This window comes from Ambystoma mexicanum, chromosome 4p (assembly GCF_040938575.1).
Source record: "Ambystoma mexicanum isolate Mex_15411 chromosome 4p, UKY_AmexF1_1, whole genome shotgun sequence".
Lineage (NCBI taxonomy): Eukaryota > Metazoa > Chordata > Amphibia > Caudata > Ambystomatidae > Ambystoma > Ambystoma mexicanum.
Genome location: NC_090927.1, coordinates 803,725,928 through 803,748,408, shown reverse-complemented (window position 1 = coordinate 803,748,408; position 22,481 = coordinate 803,725,928).

The window sequence follows — 22,481 nt, the reverse complement described above, 5'->3', positions numbered from 1 at the left end:
CCATACAAGACCCATGTCACACATACAGCCAAGTAGCTAACTACCACCACACTGCAACATGCACTGTTTTAAACGGGAATGCATGGGCACTTACCGCTCGACTCCAGACGGGCCTGCATCCTGAGGACCTGGTGGTGAAGCACTGGGCGAATGCGCTCCACGACCCTCATCTGCTGGGTGGTAAGCTGGCCCTGGTACCCCACTGCATCTGCTGCCTCCAAGAGGCGCCGGGCCTTCTTGAGGGTCCTGGACTTGTAGTCCTCCCAGCGCTTCTGGACGTGTTTGATGTCGCGGGGTGCCACCCCCTCCGCGTTGATGGCACCCACTATGTCCTTCCAGATCCTCTTCCATCCTTCCTTGTTGGCACGCGATGGTGTGAAGAGGACATCATAATGCCCCAGGACTTGCTCCACCAGGATGCCAACTTCATTTGCACTGAAGCTGGCAGCCCTCTGCCTCTCTGCTGGGGGTTTTCCCCTGGTGCTGGATGGTGTTGGTTGGGCAACCCATGAGGCAGGTGTGGGTGGGCAACTGGGTCCTGGGGCTGGGCTGTGGAGCGATGGAACACCAGTTGGGAGTCTTTTGTTCCAGCAGGGGTGGTCACAGCAACTGGACCCCTTCCGATGGCTGATGTGCCGGCACCAAATGGCAGGGCACTGTTGGCAGCAGGCAGGCAGGCAGCAGCAGATGGCTTGTAGGAGGCTCCCCAGGGCTATGGGGGGCAGGAAAATGGCCTTCTGGGCAGGAGTTTGGTCTTCCGTGTGTTGTCACGTGGCCAGTTTGATGGAGCACTCTGCATCAAGCTGGCCACGTGACAAGCCTCCTGCAAGCCATCTGCTGCTGCCTCCCTGCCTGACTGCTGCCAACAGTGGCACGTGAAAAACTGCACTTCAGCATGTAATTAAAGGAAAGGTCCTTAGCGCGTAAGCGCGTAAGTGATGTTACGCGTTTGGGCGTTTCCCTCGGCACAGGTGCATCCGCACATGCAAAAACAGCACGTCCGCATGTGAATGCATGTAATTCAAGGAAAGGGCCTAGCCGCAAAAGCACGCCAGTGATGTGGGCATTGCCTTGTGTGTGGGCGTTCCCTTCAGCACAGGTTAAAAGTGAGTGCGGGCTAGCAGTCCACTGTACGTGTGCTGTTCGTGGAGACCGACACGTGTGTTTACTCTTCTAGAATCACACGCGATTACTTCACAGTGTTTGAAGTTCGTACCTCTTCTTTTAGCGGGGTGTTGCCTATGTGCACAAGCGCATGTGTTTTTCTTTTTCTTTTCCACGCAAGGCAGATGGTGAGTTGTGCACGCAATTTTTTCACCTGTGGTTCCTCCTGTGCATCGTGTACTGTTTTCGAGGTCATAGTAGGGTGCATGTTTTTTGTGTCCCTGGGTGCCACACCGTACTGCTGGAGGTTAAATCCACGCACATGGGCTACCGAAGTCGTGTGCACATTTTTCTTTTGTAATTTTACTATTTTTTGTTTACATTTTTTGTACATTTTAAATGTTTTTATTTTTTATTTTATTTTTGTGGGGCCTGAGCTTTGCGTGACCAGTCATTTTTCCCCAGGGGTCACAGACAGCCTTGCGGGAGCACAGGGGTACCTATTCTATCCAGTACCCTGCCCCCTTCTACCCAATTGCCCAGGACAATTGTTGAGTGCACCTCCCATCGGCTATTTACCATCTGTGCCATGGTTGGGAGGCCACCAAAGTGTAAGGGGGGCAACGCTGGGCGTCCTCCCAGGGGTGTGTGTGGTCGGGCACATGGGCACCGAGACCAGGGGGGACAGGGAGTCCAAGGTGACCAGGGTGGCTACAGAGGGGGAAGAGGCAGGGGTGCCCCACTGGGGCAGGATGCCCAGCCACATGCTGTTGCAGACATGCCACCACACCCTGTGGCTCTGGGTGATGCAGCTTTTGCATCACAACCTGGTGCCCATATGACCCAACATCAACTTTCATCTGCTGTCACGGGCCGACCGGTGGTGGTAGCTGAAGTTGCAGCTGTGGGCACCACCACCTGGGCTCAGGGTTGGGAAGCGCATGTTGCCTTGCGTGATGAGGACTCCCAAGATGATTTCCATCTTGTCCGGAAGTGCGGGTCACGTGGGTCCAGTCTAGCTGTGACTGGGGCACACGTATCTGTGGCAGTTATGACATCTGCTGCCCCAAGCAGCCGGGTGGTGGAAACTGCATGGGCAGATGCAGCCAACACCACCCCGGCAGTGAGTCAGACCCAAGCCAGACCTTCTGTCCTCATTTCAACACCCACTGCCTTGGTCCTGTCCATCAGTGCCACTGCCCCCATTGATCAGGGCCACATTGTGTCCTCATTCCAACACCCACTGCCTTGGTCCAGTCCACCAGCGCCACTGCCCCCACTGATCAGAGCCACATTGGCACTCAGGGTCAGTACCACTGCCCAAAAGGAGGAAGCGTGCTCCTGCGCAAGAGGCTGGGACCCCAGACACGGCTCCGGCCTCCGGCACGTCGAGGAAGAAGCCTTTCGGCAAGCAGGAACTGGATTTCCTTGTAACTAAGTGTCGGCACACCAACGCGATATGCTTGTGGGCCCACAGTGCAATACAAAGCATCACCAGCGTGGCGTCCACTGGCAGCATGTTGCTGATGGTGTGACAGCCATGGAATTCTAGGTTCACACGACTGAGGACTGCTACAAGTGTTGGAATGACCTCCGACGCAGTGCAAAACTAAAGCGTGCCTCCAATTATTCCATGTCTCTGGTGACTGGTGGTGGGCCACCACCAGAGGAGGATTAACTCACTCAGCATGAGGAGATTGCTGCAGAGTTCATCCCGGAAGAACAAATCCATGGAGTGGGAGAGAGGATGGATTCTGATGCATCGTCCGGTGAGTATTGATGCATGTTACTCAATGACTTGTGTGTTTGGCATGTGTGAGCCTCCCAGCTACAACTTGGCTCCTTCCTTTCATCAATCTCCATCTCTACCTGTGGTGTTCACCAGGGGTCTGACCTCTCGGCCTGACTTTACAAACAGCACCTGGCAGCTCTTGCCTACTACATTTTCATTTTATGCTACGACTTCCAGTGCTATGCTGATGACACTCAACTCATTTCCTGGCTGCCCTTGGTCATCTCTTCTCCCTCCCTAATTTCTGATAGCCTAATTGCCATTTGAAATTGGTGTCCTGCCAATGATCTCTGTCTAAATGCCAGCAAGACTGACATCCTCCTCATCGGTACACCTTCGCCATCCTTTCCCCTCACTCTCTGGCCAGCCCCCCTTGGCCCTCCTCCTACCTCCACCTGCAATGTCAAAACCTTGGGGTCACATTTCACTCTTCACATTCCTTTTCCACACACATTTCTGACATTTCTTGAGATATATTAACTTCTTGCTTAACCTCCTCAGGAGTACTGTGCCTTTCCTCTCGTTCACCTACAAGCTCACACTCTCTCAAGCTCTGGTTGTCTCAAGATTGGACTACTGTGACAGGCTCTTTCAATATTCTACCTGCCTCCACACTCCGCCCTCTACCACTAATCCAGTACAGGACTGCAAGACTTGTCCTTGGCCTCAAGACCTGGGATCATATCTTTGCAGCTCTGAAATCCCTTCATTGGCTACCAGTGGATGCATGGATGATACTTCAGACCCTCTGCATTGTGCAGCAGGATTTTTGGGGCCTGGGTCCAAAATACCTTCAACTATCCCTCTGCCAATACCTCCCTCTCGAGTCCTTTGCTCCTCTACCTCACACTCCCTCCGGGTCAGTCATTAATTGAAGAAATAAACTGGGGGAAGATCTGTGTCTACGGCTAAGAGCTCCCTTTGGAACAGCCTACCAGCCACATTGAAACTTGAGGAGAAACATCTCTGCTTCCGGAAACACCTCAATACCTTCCTATTTGCTCCTGCATTAGCCCCTCTTCTCCCCAGCGGAACAGTTTCCTCTGTTGGCACTGTGTACCTGCGCACCCTTTGTCCTTCGGGTCCAGGTACCTGCTCACCCTGCCTCTCTGCTGGACTGCCTCCAGGCCACCCATTGCAATGGGTCCTGTACGTGTACCCATAAAGTCCCCACTCTTCTTCTGCACTCATCAGATTTGCCCTATCCAAATGATCTAGCACTTGCCACTTGCTGGCTGCACTACCACCTTTTGAATGCCTATTCTATCATTGGACTTAATTTTCCTTCTTTGGTCTCTCCTCTGTTTGGCGCATTCCGCTTCTCCCCCTTCCAGGGTCTTCAACCCTTTATCCCTTCTCCATGCACTTGCATGCTCTCAATGTCACTGTGCCCAGTATGATTGTTGTTTTCATTTCCTTTTCTCCCTTGTTCTCCTCCCTTTGCTTGTTTGCGCTGTGAGCCACTTGTGTACGAGTGCAATATTGATGAGATGTCATATCATGTCATATACATACTTTGTCCTTGGTGCAGTGTGTCTCACTCTGACTGTGCTGATGGCAGTGGCTCCCCATGCACATGTGTGCACATTCATGTTCCATGTGCATTCCATGTATGCCCCTAGGTGTCCTTGACCGCCTGCTCATTGTAGTATGTCTCTGGGATGATCCAAGTGTCATGTTATTTGGACATCCATTTCATGCTCACTGTGAGTCTGTGTGTCATCACGCACGACTTTAGGGTGTCCACATCTGTGTCATGCACATGGCTCCCCCTGTTACAGGCCCACTGCCTCTTTTCAACTGGTGTTGTGTCTTCTGCATGCATGGGTGTACTATTAATGATTCCTCATCTGTCCTGCATAATGTCCACTTCTCATCGGCTGTAGTGACATTTGACTGATGACATGCAATAGACGCATGCCAACACTGTCTGCCAATGCACAGTTCTGGGGGGAACCTTTCATTGCCCTGCAGTAACTCCCTGCTATTGCCCAGAGGGTGGGTGTTTCAGGGTATCCATGCTACATGGTGCATGCCATTTGCACATGATGGCTGCAATTGCCCTTACACTGCCATCATGTTTGGAGATTGACATCACAATGTGCATGTTGATGTTGGAAGTTGAGGGGCTACACATGCACTGCACCGCACACACCCACTCCTGTGTCAAGTTTAGCCCTTCAACATGCCAACACAATGCTGCTGTCTGATAGTGACCTGCCATTTATGTACCCATGACCCCCTTTCAATGTATAGAAACGCACTAGCGTAGGTGCCTCCTGTGACACATGTACTCTGCATAGTTGATGGTAGTTGAGAGCTGCACGTGAACATGCATGTTACATGTGTCATGGTGTGTTTGGTTTGATTGCCAGCTGTGGCTATTTGTGTGTTCCCCCATGATTATGCCACGCGCCATCTCTTTGTTGCCATCTCCCATTTCTGCTTTGGATATGTGCCTGCTAGAGGTTGTGTGTGATGCAGGTGATGTGCAACATGCAATACATGTGTTGCATTCACATTTTGCACACATCCTTTTCTGCTTTTGGGATACCCGTGCATTGCAATGCCACTGGATACATGTTCGGGTTTGAGTTGCCTGTGACATGGCTGCTTTATTAGTTGGCTGTCGATGTTGTGATCTGTATGTGTGTGGTATGTGTTACTGACATGCGTGTTCATGTTTCTTTTGTTTATGTTGCAGGTGATGACGCACTGGCGGCAGAGGATGAAGATGTCATCCCAGACACAGTGGTCAGTACACATCAACAACCAGGCACCAGTGGTGGTCGTGGGGTGGCAGCCCACGAAAACCCACTGGTGCTCCAGGCCATCGTGTCCAGAGCTGACTCTGAATCAGGCTGTGATGTATCCTCTGACCACTATGTTGAGCCGGATCTGCATCATGATGTGTCGTCGCCGGTAAGTGATCCTGTGTTGGATGATCTTCTGTCTGCGACACCTGCAGTAGGGGCCAGGCAGGGTTGGAATGTCCGTCTGTGGTGGTTACGGGTGAAGGCTCACACTCCACACCAGTTGGCCATGTTCCTGGGGCATCAGGTTGACGGAGGGATGCAGTCCTGCAGCAGCGGGCGGCACCAACCCAGCAAGGACCACGGCTCCTTGGGCCCAGCAGGTGTGGCAACGTGGTGGCCGTGTGGCACCGGGGTCAACTGAGTGGGAGCATGCCATGATTGCCATAGCACAGCAACAGGGGGAGCTGTTGAGATGATTGCTCAAGGTATGGAAAGTGTGGCCCGTTCCATCCTCCCCTCTGTAAGGCAAGTGGAGCTCCAGCAGCGGGCTACGTGGTCCACGTGCCACTCACTCAGGCTGGGCATGGCGGCATCTGACAGGGCGCGCCGGGCTGAAATGGTGACTCTGCGTCAAGCACTTGATGCTCAAGCAGAGGCACACCTTGAGGCCCTGAGGGTGGAACACCAATCCCTCTGATCTACTCTGGGTGCACTCTGGATGAACGAGAGTAGGCGGGCAGAAGACAGGATGGTGCAGCTTGAAAGAACCATCTCAGCTCAACTCCATGCAACTGAGCCATGTCCACCTTCTGATTTCCATCCAAAAGGTGATGACGACAACATATCTCCCACATAGGTCGGGCCGTGCAGGCACTGAGCCCAGTGAGTTTTTTTTTTTAATCTCAACATCTACACATGTGGGTGTTGAGGTGCACCCTGTACCTCGCCCCTCCTGGGCACTCCCCCACCCCCTGGGGTACATATGGGCATTTTTGATTTTTTTTTCCTGCAATATTTTATTTTTTGATTTTTTTTAAAAACATATTTTTCTGCAAATATTTAGTGATTTTTTCCTGCAAATATTTTTTTTCCTGCAATTTTTTTTATTGTTTTTATTTTTCTGCATTTTTTTCTCCAATTTTATATTTTTTTTTACATAGAATACATATTTTTTATTTCTTTTTTTATGTTTACTGTTAATTTTTTTATATTTTTTAAATTTTTATCCTGCAAATGATTATTAAAATTATTTTTAATTTCTGCAGATTTTTTATTAATTGCATTTTTTTGGTCTATTGTGCATTCATGTGACAGTGTGGTGCTTTGTGGCATTTGAGGGCATCCGCTGTGTGTCATTCAGGCTTGTCTTGTGTATGTGTTTTGCTTGGGGTCCTGACACATATGCTACTCCTAGTTCCCCTTTCCATGGGCTCACAAGGATGGCTCAGTGTGACAGCATATCATACCGGGGCATTGGTCTTCCATCATATCTGTGGCCAGCCTGCAGTCCTACTTGTGTGTGCACCCCTAGTGGGTATTCCGGGTGGCTTCTCCAATAGATGTCTGCACTTCACTTTGGTGAGTATTCTGTTGACTGTGCATTTCATCATGTTGCTTATGAATTTTTTTTATGAATTGACTGTCTATGTTTATGCACATCCTGCTGTAGGTGGTAACATGCACCCTTTGGCTGTGTAACACACACTGATGACGGGAGGGGTCCGTGTGCTGACAATGTTGCATTGGGACACTTTCCCTACAGTGATTTTGATATGCCACATGAAGGCTGCACGCTGAGTTATCCATGTCACCACACATTTCAACGACCCCCCATTCCTTGCTAGCCCTGCTTTGGCAGCCCTGCCTGTTGTTTTGTTGTGCCATTTGAAGTATGGCCGCATTGCTTTTGACTTGACTGTCATGTTTGCGGCCTGGACCTGCTCCTCACTCACATTGGTTGCACACGGCCCTTGTGAAAATCCGGCCAACCAGGAGGCTGGAGCCTGCCACGACTACCAAAGGCCCACAATGGAGGCCCTGTCTAGCCCTGTCCACCACCTTTCTGTGTCCCTTGATTTTCCCCCTGTCTCCCCTGCCTCCCACCTATCTCCCTCTGTTTCCCCCCTTCACCATCACACCCACTCCCCTTCTGCACTGTCTTCTTTAACTCTGCCCCCTGTGTGTGCTTTCTTTCCCCCTCTCACCCTTCATGCATTTACACCATGGCCCCATCCTACCTTCTCTCCTCCCTCTCCCTCTCCACCACCCTCTCCCCTCCTCCTTGTCCTCTGTCTGTCTTTTTCCGGCACTACCCCAATTGCCGTCAGACATGGTGATATGTAGCCGCTTGTTATTTGCAGAAACTTCCCCCTTTGCCTCTGTCCATCCGCCCCCCACCTTCACCTTTTTGAGTTTTATTTTGGCACTTACTTTTATCATCGGTCCCTCCATCACTGATTACAGGTCATCTGTTCCCCCTTTCCCTTCTGTGTTTCTTCTCCCCCTCCCCAGCACTATCTTGATTCTTCGTCGACCTTCCACAGTTTGTCACTTGTTTTGTTACTCTCCTCACCTCTTCCCTCCTCTTCCTTCACCCCCCTCCTTATGTGACTCCTGCACTGCAACTATTGCCGTCAGGCACAGCAATGTTGATGCTAGCTTTGTTTTCCCACATTACCTCCCTAGACTCTCCCTTATTGTTCCAGGCACTTGTAATATGTACTTTGATTTGATAGTTCATTTTCACAATCTGGACTGTTTGAAGGACTTATAGGAATGTACTGTTATTCTCCCATATGCCCTCTCTCCTTGAGGCACTTTGATGAACTTTGTGTGTAGGCCCTATAAGGATTTTTAATGATTCAGTGATTGCTCACTGTCTGCCATTGTCGATGTGGGGTACTCTGTACATGATATGTTCTGCTGGTCAATGGCTGATCCTATGTTGGGTTTTATTTTGAGGTGTCAGGGGATGGGTGTGCTTTAACATACAGGGAGGTCCTTGAGTGCAATGTTCACATGTGCTGTGTACAGGACACTGAGGCTCACTTCATTTCACCTGCATGTATTCGATGCATGTCCCTACTGACACAAACACTTAGGCATCGCCCCCCTCCACATCAACTACGTCGACACCATGCACACACGTGCACCCAGATTGCCTTCTCAGGCATGCTGTGTCCCGATAATCCATGTTCACTTCCGATTCATTGATCGTGTACAATCATGATAGGGTACTATTTGGTTGATTGCACTTTTTTTCATGATGCTCAAGGGGTTTCCCCAACGCAATGCACACTCACTGTGCTGTCCAGTGAGCGGTGTGTTGCAGGGGACACACATGCAGCACATGGTGTTTGAAATGGCAATTTTCTATTGTCCAATGTGAATGCCAACTGTTATTCTGACTTTTGTTGCTTGCACCACTGGCGGCATTTGTGCCACCGTTTTCAGGGTGTGAGGTTTTGTTCAGTCATTTCTTCAGATTCCATGTCAGGTGTAATTGTCTGGTGCCTATTTACATTTCTCACATGGCATATCATGACTATTGCGTCATGTGTTGTGCATATGGTTTGATGTTTTGCCATTGCAAATCCATGGTATGGTGTGGCAGACGGGGGTAATGTGGGTTGGGAGGGTTTGGGTGGCATACCAGTACTTTCATGCCCTGTTTAGCAGGGGGGGATATGCACCTTGCATGTGTTCCATTTGGTCACATGGGATTGGTTGTCTTTAAGTAGCTAGGGATGCACACAATGTGGCACTTCCATGGACACATTCTCAGGGTGGTAAGGTTGTGACAGTTAACTGTCCCTTTCACATCATCGATTGTCACCTGGTATGTTCCAGGCCTGTGTGCACTCCGTAGGGGTTGGAGTTTAGGTGAAAAATGTGACCACAATCTGGGTACGGGCTGCCTCGCCACATGCCCTTTTCCCTCCCATGCGCAGCAGCCGTGTGTGTGGTTGGGTATGTGGGGGCACCACCATGTCCACCGGTACGCCATGCCATGTTGCAACGTTGTGCAGGACACATGCTGCCACGATGATCCTGCACACTACTGGGGGTGCATATAGTAGCTGTCAAGGGAGCGGAAGCGAGACTTGAGCACTCCGAATGTGCACTCCACTATGCCCCTGGTTGCAATATGGGCTGCGCTGTATGTTACCTGGGGTGGTGGTGCGGTTCTGTATTGGCGTCATCATGTAGGTGCTCAGAGGGTAGGCACTGTCCCCTGGTAAGGTGATAATGGTTGTCATTAGTTGGGCTTGTGGTGTATTTGTCTGTGTGTGACATGCATGCATGTGCACAGGCATTTGTACTCACCTATGAGCCATGTGTCGCCATGTTTCCCAGGTTCCAGGGCCCGGCTCAGGGCAGACATTCTGAATATGAAACTGTCATGGGTGGACCCAGGATAGTTTGCATAGACAAAGGTGATGATACCCTTGGCATCGCATACAACCTGCACGTTGATGGAATGCCAGTGCTTTCGGTTGCGGTAGATGCTTTCAGTGGCCCTAGGTGGAGGTAGGGCCAAATGGGTGCAATCTATGGCACCAAGCACTTTGGGGAAGTGTGCCACCCTCTAGAAGTCCAGGACCACGGCCTGCCTTTCTGCGGGTGTTCTGGGCATGTATATGTGCCTGCGGACAGAGGGATGCACAGTGATGATTGCCAACACCTGGTGTAGGCAACGTGACTGCGTTGGCTGTGAGATGCCCCCCACTATGGCAGTTGTCCGCTGAAATGACCCAGTGCCCATAAAATGCAGTACAATGAGCACCTTCTCCAAGGGCTCAATGCTTGGGAGCACAGGGTGGGTGATGTGAGTTCATCCTCCCACTCCCTGACCAGCCCTAGGATGATACAAGGTGGAAACCTATACCTGTCATAGACCTGGTCATCAGGCATCCCAAAAAGGCTGGTCCTGGGCAAAAAAATGCAGGGCCTGGCTATACTCCTCCTCCTGATGTGTCCCACGATCATTGCTGCGAGGAATGGGACATTCATCGTAGCTGTATGTGCTTGTTTGTTTTTTGCGCTCACTTTTATGCTGCGCGGGGGCACTTGCGCATGCTTTCGTGTGGCGGACGTATTTGTGCGTGTGCATGTGTTTTGACGTGCTCAGGTTTCCCCTATTCGATTCCATGAATACGTGTTGTTCACTAACATGTGGCTGTTGTGCCTGTTTCCCAGTGGTACTTCCCACGTTACGCCTACATTTTCATGCGTTGTTCCCCGTGTTCCGCCCACTTTTTAGGTGTGTGTGTGAGAAGTTGCACGCTTTGCCCGTTCCTGTCGTGCACGTGTTTGGAAAGTCACAGTGAGGTATAAGGTAAGCGCGGATTTGGCGTGCATCCCGGGAAAAACACGCCCAGGGCCTTCCATGAATCACACGCGTGCGCTAGCTTGTTCACGCTTGCGCCAGCTTTTGCCACAAATTTCGGTGCACATTTATTCCATGAATTACCCCCAGAGTGTTTTAATTATGTAGCCATTTTTCCCAAAATAGGTGCAAATAGGAGTAAATAGAGTAGCATACAGATGCAAGCATGGCCACCTCAGACAACGCAGGACATAGAAGACGCCTAATGAAAGATGTAACCTTTTTTTTTTGCAGTTGGCAGGATGCCAACATTAGTAGATTTGGTAAACGTATGGGAAATATTTACAATAGGCAAACAATGTAGTTTCATGATGAAATAGAAGGCACATAGTAAGAATCAGTGTCACATTCTAGAAAAACAGGTGTAGGTCAGATTAGTGTAGCACAGCGAAATGTTTATTGTGTCTCAAACAGGATGAAAACACAGCACAGAAGGAAAATTACCACGGTCCTACGTGATCGAAAGGAAGATGGTGAAGGAAATATGAAGCACATGCAGCAAAGCAGATGAAGCACATGCAGCAGAGCAGATGAAGCATTTAGAGCAGAGCAGATGAACACCATTCAGCTAAGCTGGGAAAAAAAAACTAAGAACAGGTTCAAATGTTGTATAGGTCCAAAGAAAATTATTTTAATTCTTACGTGCACCGAGTCAAGGAAAAGCCTATAAGTCAAAAAAGCCAGAAACGAGTCTATTAAACATTTTTTGTTAGCAGCAAGGAGAAAGGGTTTGGGTTAGGAGGAAACTTGACCCCTTGCCAGTACCCAAATTACTTTTGTCTATATTTCGATTTTCTACAGAGAACAGGGATCCCTGCCAACAATGTCCTCTTCTGCTATGGATGTGCCTAGCAGACAGAAGAAGAAGAAGACGTCTAATTTTATTGTATTTGTTTCTATTGTCTGTCTGTTAGTTATTATTTTTTGTCTCCTTGGTCTGAAAGTGTCAAATTTAAGAAAAGAGCAAGTCCTCTAAAGGAACAAATTATTTTTGTAAAAAGAAGCCCATAACACATAAGGATAAATAATGAGACGGGCAAATGTATTTATTGCCTAGAAATTAGACACAGGTGAATGTGTTCATTAAATGCAAACCACGTCCCAGCAATCAGCTAGCATACAGTAAGAAAAAGGTAAATATGTATGAAAAAGGGCGAGGATTAGTAGCTTTGTTATATAAAGAACCAACATAAATTATGACTTTTTTTCTAGGAGGCAGGGATGTTCAAAAGGTGAGATAATGGAGTTTGTTTAGAAGGCAGGAGGGGGGACAGACACACAAGAGTAGATTTTTTAAGGGTTGGGTAAAGAAGAAAAAGTATTGATGATAGGCATACTTATTTTTCAAAACAAACTCATTCAGCTTTCTACTACAGGTGGACAGGAGAGGAGGCGTATACATTAAGAGATTGACGGCACACAAACCTATGAGCAAAAAGTATGGTCAAGGGACCCAACCAAAATGCCCAATCACACACAATACCGGCAAAACTCCCCCATCCTTGTTTCCCCTAGGAAAAATGAACAATTGCTGTTCTGATTGACTGTTCCTTGATGACATAAATCAAATGTATTACTGCTATATAAAGACAATGGACTTCTGGCCCATACATTGAAAGGGCCTGGGAGACTTGCTGCAAAACAGCCCAAAGGACAAAAATGATCAGATTAGGACAAAGATCTGTGGACATGAAAGATGTCAAACTAAGATGAATCGGGTGGAAGATGAACTAATGAAAGAAGAACGAACATTGAGAATCTGTACGGGGTGGACAATGAAGAAACAAGGCACTGAATGTTGTTATGGGGTGGGAGTAATACAGAAGTGTGCAGTAGAAATCACACGTGATAAAACTTGTGAAAATGGGCCTGTGGATTTTCTCAAATAAGATGGCAACTTTTGATTCTCATAGTGGCCGTAAATGACCTAATGTATAATTAGTATAAATATAAACTGGGTAATGGAGATAGGACTCAGATAAGAGTTAACAAAGGTATTATTTAGGGACATATACATGTTTAGACTAGGAGAAAATAATGTGTTAGTACTGACATTGTAGAAATGTTTTAGGATACTTCTCAGATTGAAATTAATGTTTTTACAGAAAAGGGTGAGTAGGACAGAGATGTGTAGGTACACTGAACATTGAAGAGGGTGGACATGGGTGTAGTGGTATATATTGAGTAGATGACTAATTACAATCCAGACGGGGGGAGAGTACAGGAGGTAGCCCCCTTCACCCTCAAACTGACTGTATAGGAAATAGACCCCATCTCCTCAAACCAAATGTAGATAACTTGTCGGGTTGTTCAATTACTTTAATTCTGAAAAAATCAGAAATGTAATGCCTTTCAGAAAAGCACTTTTAATGCGATCTATTTTGTGGGGTCAGAATGTTGTGCACAGTGGAGAATGTCAAGTAGTACATGTTTATCATAAATTATCAAACAAATCAGATTCAAATTGGAACAGGTACCAAGCCCCGATCAACAATAGGTCAATCCACCATTTTGTGATAAGCCAGGCATGGTCAGGCAATTTCTAAGATGGTGGATTTCTGCTAGTCATGATGAGGTCAGTGGATCACTTCTTTTCATAGAAATTCATGGAGAGTTCACTGGTGTAGAATTAGTCAGATGAGACCTGTTCAAACTGGTTCTGAGTGGCAGAAGGGGGCACTCCCTTCTCTGTGAAATATTTTAAAATGTACTGGACAGAATAACCTCAAACCACAAAAGGATCGCAATTCAACACTTTGTGCCCAAATTGTTTCGGACCTGATCAAAATCTATCCAGCAGTTTTGGATGTGCGAGCTGACAAAAATTTACCTTTTTTGTCTATGGGAAAATTAATGGGAACTAGGTTTAGAAACTCTGTTTCCAGTCTGGGGGATGGGGGTGTGACAGACCTTTTCTTTGCAAGCTTTCAGGCAAATCTGTCAAACAAGTCAAAGGTTATCACCAATTCATGTTTTACATTTCCTATTTAACTCTGTTTTACCTTAGCTATAGGGTGGTCACTGCTGCCCTATAATAAAATTGCAGTGGGCCCCCATAAAAGAAATAAAGGGTAGGTCGAACATGGTTTATCAAAAAGAGTTGACCAAATGTAAAACAAGCAAATTCAGGACATTTTAACCATCTAGCAAGTTTACCAAAGTTAAAAGAATCAGATCTAGGTTGTTTTAAATAAATAGAAACTGCAGGGACAAAAACACAGACTTACATGAATCCCATGGATAGGACTCACTAGGGAAAGTGGGGTCAGTGAACCATGAGGAAAAAAGTAAAAGTATCAGTAGACCCACCTTGAGTTACCGATTAGAACTTTCATCCTAACATAAGGTAACAATAAAAACATGGCTTTTAAAAAAGAACTATTTTTAAATTCCCTGCAATTATTAGATGGGGACAGCCTCTATTGAGTATACACAGGCTACAATTAAGCCTAATGTCCTTAAAAGCAATGGTACTTGAATGTAGAGGGGAACACTTTAAGAAATCTAAATCTTCTCCAGTATGTCCCCTCCTTAATAAGTTGGGAGCTAATTATTGTCTTGAGCATCCCCCTGAGAAAAATAATGAGTACATGAAACTAGTAAAACACCTGTTTTTAAATTGAACTGGAAACCTGATTTTGGCCGTTGCTCACATTTCTTGTGGCTCAAAGGAGCTTTCACCCACCGTTTAAGAAAATGGTACTGGATTAATAATTATGAACACTTGCAGATGCTTCACAACCATAGTCAAGTGGTACAGGTCACCATCATTTTATGATACTGCAAAGTTATGTATTGCTTTGCCCGGATGCAGAGGTACGACACTTCAGACTGCTTATGCAAACAAATCAACTCCCTGTGAGATCCATCCGCGGGACACAATGGAACATTTCTACTGTTGATAGCCTTTGTAGAGTGTGTCAAATCTCAGGGTGTATTGAAACCATGATTATGAGTTCATAAAAACCATTGAATTTTGGACATATTGGGCCTCATTACGAGGTGGGCGGTAAGGGATTACCGGCACCCGTAAGGGCACCGGTGCCGATAATCCCTTACCACCCTACTTCAGAGCTAATAACGGTGCCGTAATTTGCAGTACCGTTATTAGCACCTTCCCATTGAGCCCTATGGGGGCTGAAATGGGAATGGGGAATGGCTTTTTCAATGGGGACTTACCGGTCCCGCAAAGGTCGGAATAGACCGGTAAATCCCCATTGAACGGGACCGGACACGGTACCAGTATTGGAGGTAGTCATGGTGCTAATAGCGCCATGACTCCCTCTAACCTCGTAATGAGGCCTATTGTCTAAACACACAGTGTGGGTCTACACACATAGCCCTATATAGAGTATGGAGTCAGGTAAAGAAATATCTTGAATAAGTATTAATTAAACTGCAAATAAATAGGGAAATTGCTGCAGGTAAATAGGATTAGTAATGGCTACTGGAATTTTAAATGTTTTAAATGGCATTTTAACATAAAATATTGTATACATTTTAATACTTATCAATGTAATGACGAAAAGGTTTGATTAATAATACTATGAGTAGTTTTTGTATATGTGATGAATTAAGATTTGTATGTTCTACCTTTTTAGTTTGTATATATATATATATATATATATATATATATATATACGCGGTAGCGTCCATGTAGTTATGGTTAAGTTGGTGTTTCCATAGGAAGAGCATTTTTTGGGTGGCTTATAACTTCGCTCCCTCTGGACGAATCCTCACCAAACTTTGCAAAAAAAGTATATGGCCCACTCTGAATTCTTTTGCAAAGTTTGGAGAGGTTTGGTCCAGGGGGGGCAAAATTATAGGGGGGTCCCAAAACTTTTGTTTTTTCCCATAGACATAATGGGAAAAAACTTTGTGCACGCCTACAGCCCAAACCGCTGGACGGATTTACACTAAATTTGCGGCAGGAGCGGGGGCTTGGTCCCGAAAGCGTGCTTTTGCAAATTTGGTGTAAATCCGTCCAGTAGTCTTTTTTTTAAATGACCAAAATGTAAGGCAAATAAATTAGTGATATCTCTGTTCGCTTCGCGGACGGACTTCCCGGTTCGCTCCGCGGACAGTGCCCTGATTGGCCGAGTGGCTTGCGCGATGTCCGCAAACATGCAACGTTTTCTCTGATTGGACGGCGTGGGGCGTGGAGCGCGTCAGATTTTTTGTGGCGCCCACCATCTTGCATTTGCCGACGACCGCGGACAGCGCAGTGAAACTTGGATTAAAAATTGTATTTAGTGGAGTGTGTTGGTGTGTAAGAGTGTTTGGGGAGGGTGGGGGAGTATGAGATAGGTTCAATGTTCTGTTTTTTTTATGTGCTAGACGCTTTTGTTGTGTTCGATTTTTCTGCGGACAACGCGGCTGTTCTGAAATGTTCGTAAATAAACAGAATGGATTCGGTGTCAAGTTGAAAGTGTTCTAAGAAGACTCGTGGGGTCCTGGAATGTTCGCAGGGGGTGTCCTGAAGACGTTGTCTGTATTGTTCGCTGTCAAGCTGAAAGTGTTCTAAGAACACTCGCGGTGTCCTGAAATGTTCGTACATAAAGAAAATGGGGGTGTTCTGAGGACGTTGTCCGTATTGTTCGCTGGCAATTTGAATGTGTTCTAAGAACACTCGTGGTGTCCTGAAATGTTCGAAAATAAACAAAATGGGGGTATTCTGAGGACGTTCTCCATATTGTGTGCCTGCTTAGCTGTATCCAATGAGGGAATGGCACAGAGAGTGAAGTGGAAATGGTAGAAGGGCTGTCCAAGAGTTACGCGGTCCGCGGACAGCGCGTGCTACATCCGGGGTTTTCCAGCAAATCCAGCATGGAAAGAAGACTGTAGGGATCAGCCAATCAGATGTTGAGGTTGTGGATTTGTGTTCAAAGAGACTGTGTGTAGTGAAGATGGCAGAAGTGGAGAAAGTCAGGGTGTTGGTGCTTGGAGATATGTTTGTGCCTCGTTTACAACAGTATGCTCAATGCAGGCATGTTGCAAAGAATTTTGATGTTAAAGGATTGGAGGTGGTGTGGAGCACTGCGCCTGATTGCATTGGTGCCTGTGCCTGATATCTTCACAAACTTGTACAGGGAATTGTACAAGTTTGTGAAGATATGGGCAGGATGAACAGTCCCCATGTGGTAGATTTGCACTATGGTGCTTTCCATTTGGGCTATGTCAGTGCCCCTACTTTGTTGGCAGATTTGGAACACTTGGTTCAAGCAGTAATGAACATCCTTCCAAATGCCAAAATATATTTTTATGGATTAATACCTAGGCCAATATGGGACAATAGTTCAGTTTTTTGTCCTCAGCAAAACAATGCTAGGTGTGTAATCAACCGAGGCATGTGTGCCTTCATGCTTAGAGCTGCTATGTTCTTCTGTAATAATGAGAATATTTATTCCAGTAATGCTGTTTATTTTAAAGGTGATGGCATTTCCTTATCTTTTATAGGAAATGCCATTCTGTTTTGTAATGTAAGGGTTGCTTTGGAGAAGGTTATGTGAAGATTTTAGGAGTAAAGTAAGAAAAACAAAAATAAAATACAAAATAACAGGTGTCTGTCAAGCATCTGCAAAAAACCCCCCAAAAAAACATCTCTTTTCAGAGCCAACCTCAAAGGGGAAATGGGGCACACTATTTAAATTTACATTCACCACGCTCAGATTTTCGATATGTCCGCAGACATGGCGGTAGTCCGCGGACATCGAAATCACTAGGTAGGGGTTCAGTATGTTCTATGTTACATGTATATAAAGTGAGGGATATTATGAATAAGTTGTGCTACTAAAAACCTATGAAATTCAGTAAAAAAACGTTGTTAAAGGGACGTTATGGTTAAGCTGCGCTAATAAAAACCTATGAAATTCAATGAAAAAACTTTGTTAAAAGGGACATTATGGTTAAGTTGCGCTACTAAAAACCTATCAAATTCAGTAAAAAAACTTTGTTAAAGGGACGTTATGGTTCAAAGTAAAACCGAAAAACCCCTGAAAATCGGCAGTTATGGTAAGATAAGCAACCATAACTCGCGCCACCGTGCACTGCTAACACTAACACCCAGGACATCAAAGATGACATCACAAATGTCATTGATGACGTCACTGATGACATCACATGGCTGGCTCTCCCTTTTTTTCCTTTACTGACATAGCTAAGCCACATACTTTTCTTCAGTAACAGTCAGGAAGTAAAAATTGAAAAGGTACTATATTTGTAGACTTAGGGTCAAGTCATATCATATGAAACATATATATAGCGGAAGACACAGGCTTTAAAGAGAGCAATCCTTTCTGTGCATGAAGATAATCATTAGAGTTATCAGCACGTTCTCATAGTTTTATTTTTATTACTATACCTTCCCTGTATATTCTCATATTTGTATACATTGTACTCACACTCCTTTCCTTAGGGTTCACTGACATCATTACATATACATACAGTAAGTAGCAGCTTTGAAACAGAGCAATCATTTCTCTGTATAAAGATAATCAGTTAGGTTATGAACTCTTTCTGCTACTACTTCTGCTTTTTTGCTTACTTCTCTGTCCCTGTACATCCTCATATTTGTATGTGTTGTTGTCTCTTTGTGTTTTGTCTGTAATAATGTAATTATGTATTAAGTGGGTTTTATTAGCGACTTATTACATGTTTCACAGTACGCAAAACTCTAATAAGAAAGCAGTTATCATTTCATTATTCTACATGGCAAGATTATGAATATTGCACCTTCATCATGTATACTGCACACACTGCCTAAGTTTCTGCATGAGTTGCTTAGTATACTTGATAGAACTTCATAATACAATGCTATTTATATCAATGCATTGCTTAATGCACTAATTAGCTCATGATATTTATTCAAATGATCCTTGACACTTTTTGGTCAACTTTATAAGAATCCCTCCTACAGAGTTTTCATGAAAAGTAAATGCACATGTGATGTCATCAGTGATGTCATCAATGACATTTGTGATGTCATCTTTGATGTCCTGGGTGTTAGTGTTAGCAGTGCACGGTGGCACAAGTTATGGTTGCTTATCTTACCATAACTGCCGAATTTCAGGGGTTTTTCGGTTTTACTTTGAACCATAACGTCCCTTTAACAAAGTTTTTTTACTGAATTTGATACGTTTTTAGTAGCGCAACTTAACCATAACGTCCCTTTTAACACAGTTTGTTCATTGAATATATATATATATATATATATATATATATATATATATGTATTGAATATGAAGTAATTGACCAATTAATTGATTTGAATTTGCACTTTAGTAACTTTGTAAAAGTTCAATTATGAACTGATAACAAATAAATAAAATAAAAAATGAATAATAAGGGGGTCACATGGGATTAATTGTAGATACTGTGTGGGGTGAACAGCCCACATTTAACCTTTTTAATACTTTCTATGTAACCTAGATGTTAACTATCCCATGGCATCCCTACTCATAGGTATTTGGTATTTTTACTGCTACTACCATACTCCATTACATGGTCCTTGGCTGTATCACCTTCACGGAACATTCTACTATTGTTCCCAATTGTTTGTGTGGATATTACATATTAGTACCCGGCGAGGGCGCAATCAGAATGACAGGAACATTCTGATTGGCCCTTGCCGAGGCATTATCCGGCCGGGAATCCCTCAGATGGGATTCCATGCCTTTATCCCCGGCAGGCGGCTTGGCAGCCCCTCAGCCAATGAGGAGGCTCGAAGCAGGGCCACATGGCTGGAGGCCACCTTCATCCCCCACTGGAGATTCAGGTATGCTTTTTGTTGTCCTGCCCCCTCCCCGTCCTCCCACCCCCACTTACCTTCTGCCTGCTTTATCCCTGGTGGGGGACGATTGGCAGCCTCCAGCCGTGTGGATCTTCACCCACCGGGAACCCAGGTACGTTTTAATTTTTTTCCTCCCTCCCTCCCTCCCAACCCACTTACCTTCTTCTCTGTCGTCTTTTGGGAACGGACGCTTCAGTTCTGTTCCCACCACGTCCGCTCCCGATGGCTGCCATGGAAAGGGAAAACGGACTCCATTTTCCCTTTCCAGGCGGTCATTTTCTTGGTCTTTTTTTAAAAAAAAGAAATTCTGTCCCGAAACGCTGCAGCATTTTGGGACAAAAAAATGCTTTTAGTGCCCTGGTCAGGCAGATCTTGCGGCCCGGGGTACTAATAGCTATATGCCCCTCGTGGCGGGGTCCTTAACACAGTCGGTAATGCCCTGGCCACCTGGGGCATATTGCTTAAGTATTGATCAAATCCCAGAAAGTACCTTAAATTTGTTTAACAATGTGACAATATTAAACATTACTACCTGGTGGGGGGGTGTCAGCTCCCAGCCAATCAGGAGGCTCAGAATGTGGGCGTTAACACATGCCAAAACCCCTGCTCTGAGCCTCCTCATAAGCGGGAGGCCACCATCTTCCCCACTGGGGATCAGGTAAGTGCGCACACAAGCTCCCCCCATGTCCCTTTACCCCACCCCCCTTTTCCACATAACTTATCCTGCCCGACTCCACCTCTCTTACCTGGTGCTGCCTTGACCCTCGCTGACACTGGGACCACTAGTTTTCCCGGTGCATCCAAGTTGTGGCAATGGCTGCCATGGAAAGGGAGAAGGGACTATGTGTAGGTCCCTTTTCCTTCTTCCATGGTGGCCACAATGGATTGAAGTTTTTTTCAAGTTGAGAAACGGCAAACATGCCATTTCTCAACTTGAAGAACAAAACTATCAGTATCCCGTTACAACGTGCCGGGGTAATAATAGCATTAAACCCCGACGGGCGGGGGCATTACCGGGGTGGCTAATTCCCTGGGAAACTGGCCAGAGAGAAGGCATTACCTGACCCAGTTATGCCTCCGCCCGTCTGGGTTTCTTGCTTAAATATACAAAAATGGACAAGCATGGCATTGAATGCAAGTCATGTTGCTGGTAAACAAGCCTAAAAATAGCATAAATACATATGGCCCTAATTCTGAGTATGGTGGTAATTCTAAGATTTTCAGTGGAATTTCCACCAAACTCATTTACCATTACAGCCACTTGGTCTGGCGGTTTTACTGCTTGATTATGAGTGATGGTAAAGCACTGTCAATAACCATTTTCTGAACACATGGGACTCCACTGGGATTTTTCAAGATTTACCACAAGCGGAAAGTGGTACATTTTTGGAGGGAAAGTGAAGGGATCACTTGCTGCTTAGTGGATGTGAATCTTCCACTTTACCGCCAATCTTGGAAGTTTGCAATGGCAAAATTGGCAATTATTCTGTTACTGCCCAAAAAGTGTTTATGGAATAAATGGCAAAAATGTACCACATCTCCAAACTCATAATGTGGCTTATCCAGTATTATTTATTTGCCGTCATGTTTTGCTGTTTAGATAAAGAGACTGACTGTGTATTAATCGTTCATTTGAACTATTATCGAAATGCACTCCTTTCGAAGAATAATGCTGTCTTCTTTGAATCTTCGGGAAGGATTCTGGGCGATGCGAGCCCCTGAGCTGCTTTCTGAACTTGTGTCATTTTCCTTGTGAACAATAACGAGGATTTTATTGGTTGACGGGAAAGCCTCATGGTCGCGAGGCATCTGATTCTAGACCCATTTTGCAGCATCTCAGCATGGCCCTCGGTGCCCAGCTGACAATTATGAGATCTTTTGGCGAAATGGAAAGATTTGTAAAAGGATTTGCTTGTTTGCACAAAAGCTGAAAGAGTTTTCCGACTAAAGAAACCACTTTCTGAAAAAGAGCAGACGTCTTTCATCGGGGCAAGCACACCGCGTGGAAAGCGGCAAGTCAACAAATAATGAGCGAGCCCTGCTCGATCTTATGTGCAAATGTTTTGTTTGGGAGAGCGGAAATAAACAGTAACAATAACTTGCCTATTCACAAGCATTTGTGAAACACACGAAACTGGTGAATTGACTACTTTTCTCATATAATGCATGCACACTGATGCTGGAAGCGAATGCCAGACTAAATTTAACAGAAAAGATGAAAAAACTCCAGGACTCAGCGCCAGTGTAGAGTTGGATTGTTTAATGGCACAATCTGTTTGCACAATCTAATGTGCAAGCCCTCTACTCGATTACGCGTTTCGCCTCCCACGAGCCTTTATCAAATCAGGGCTACATTGATTATACAAACCAAAAAAATGTTTGTTCATAAAACACACAATATAATAGGCAAATGCATGATTCAATTGCACACATTGTATATACATTGATTTGTCACAAAACATATAGCACATTGTTATTCAACAGAGAAACAAGGGTTGGTGAAAGGGAGGATTGAGTGGGTTGAGAATATTCAAAAACAAAGTCATCATATCAACCATAGTCATATCGTGTTCAATTAATAATCAAAAGAAAAACAAAATACAATTGTTTCAAAAAACGAAAAAACGAAAAAAAGAGGAAAATGGAAAAGAG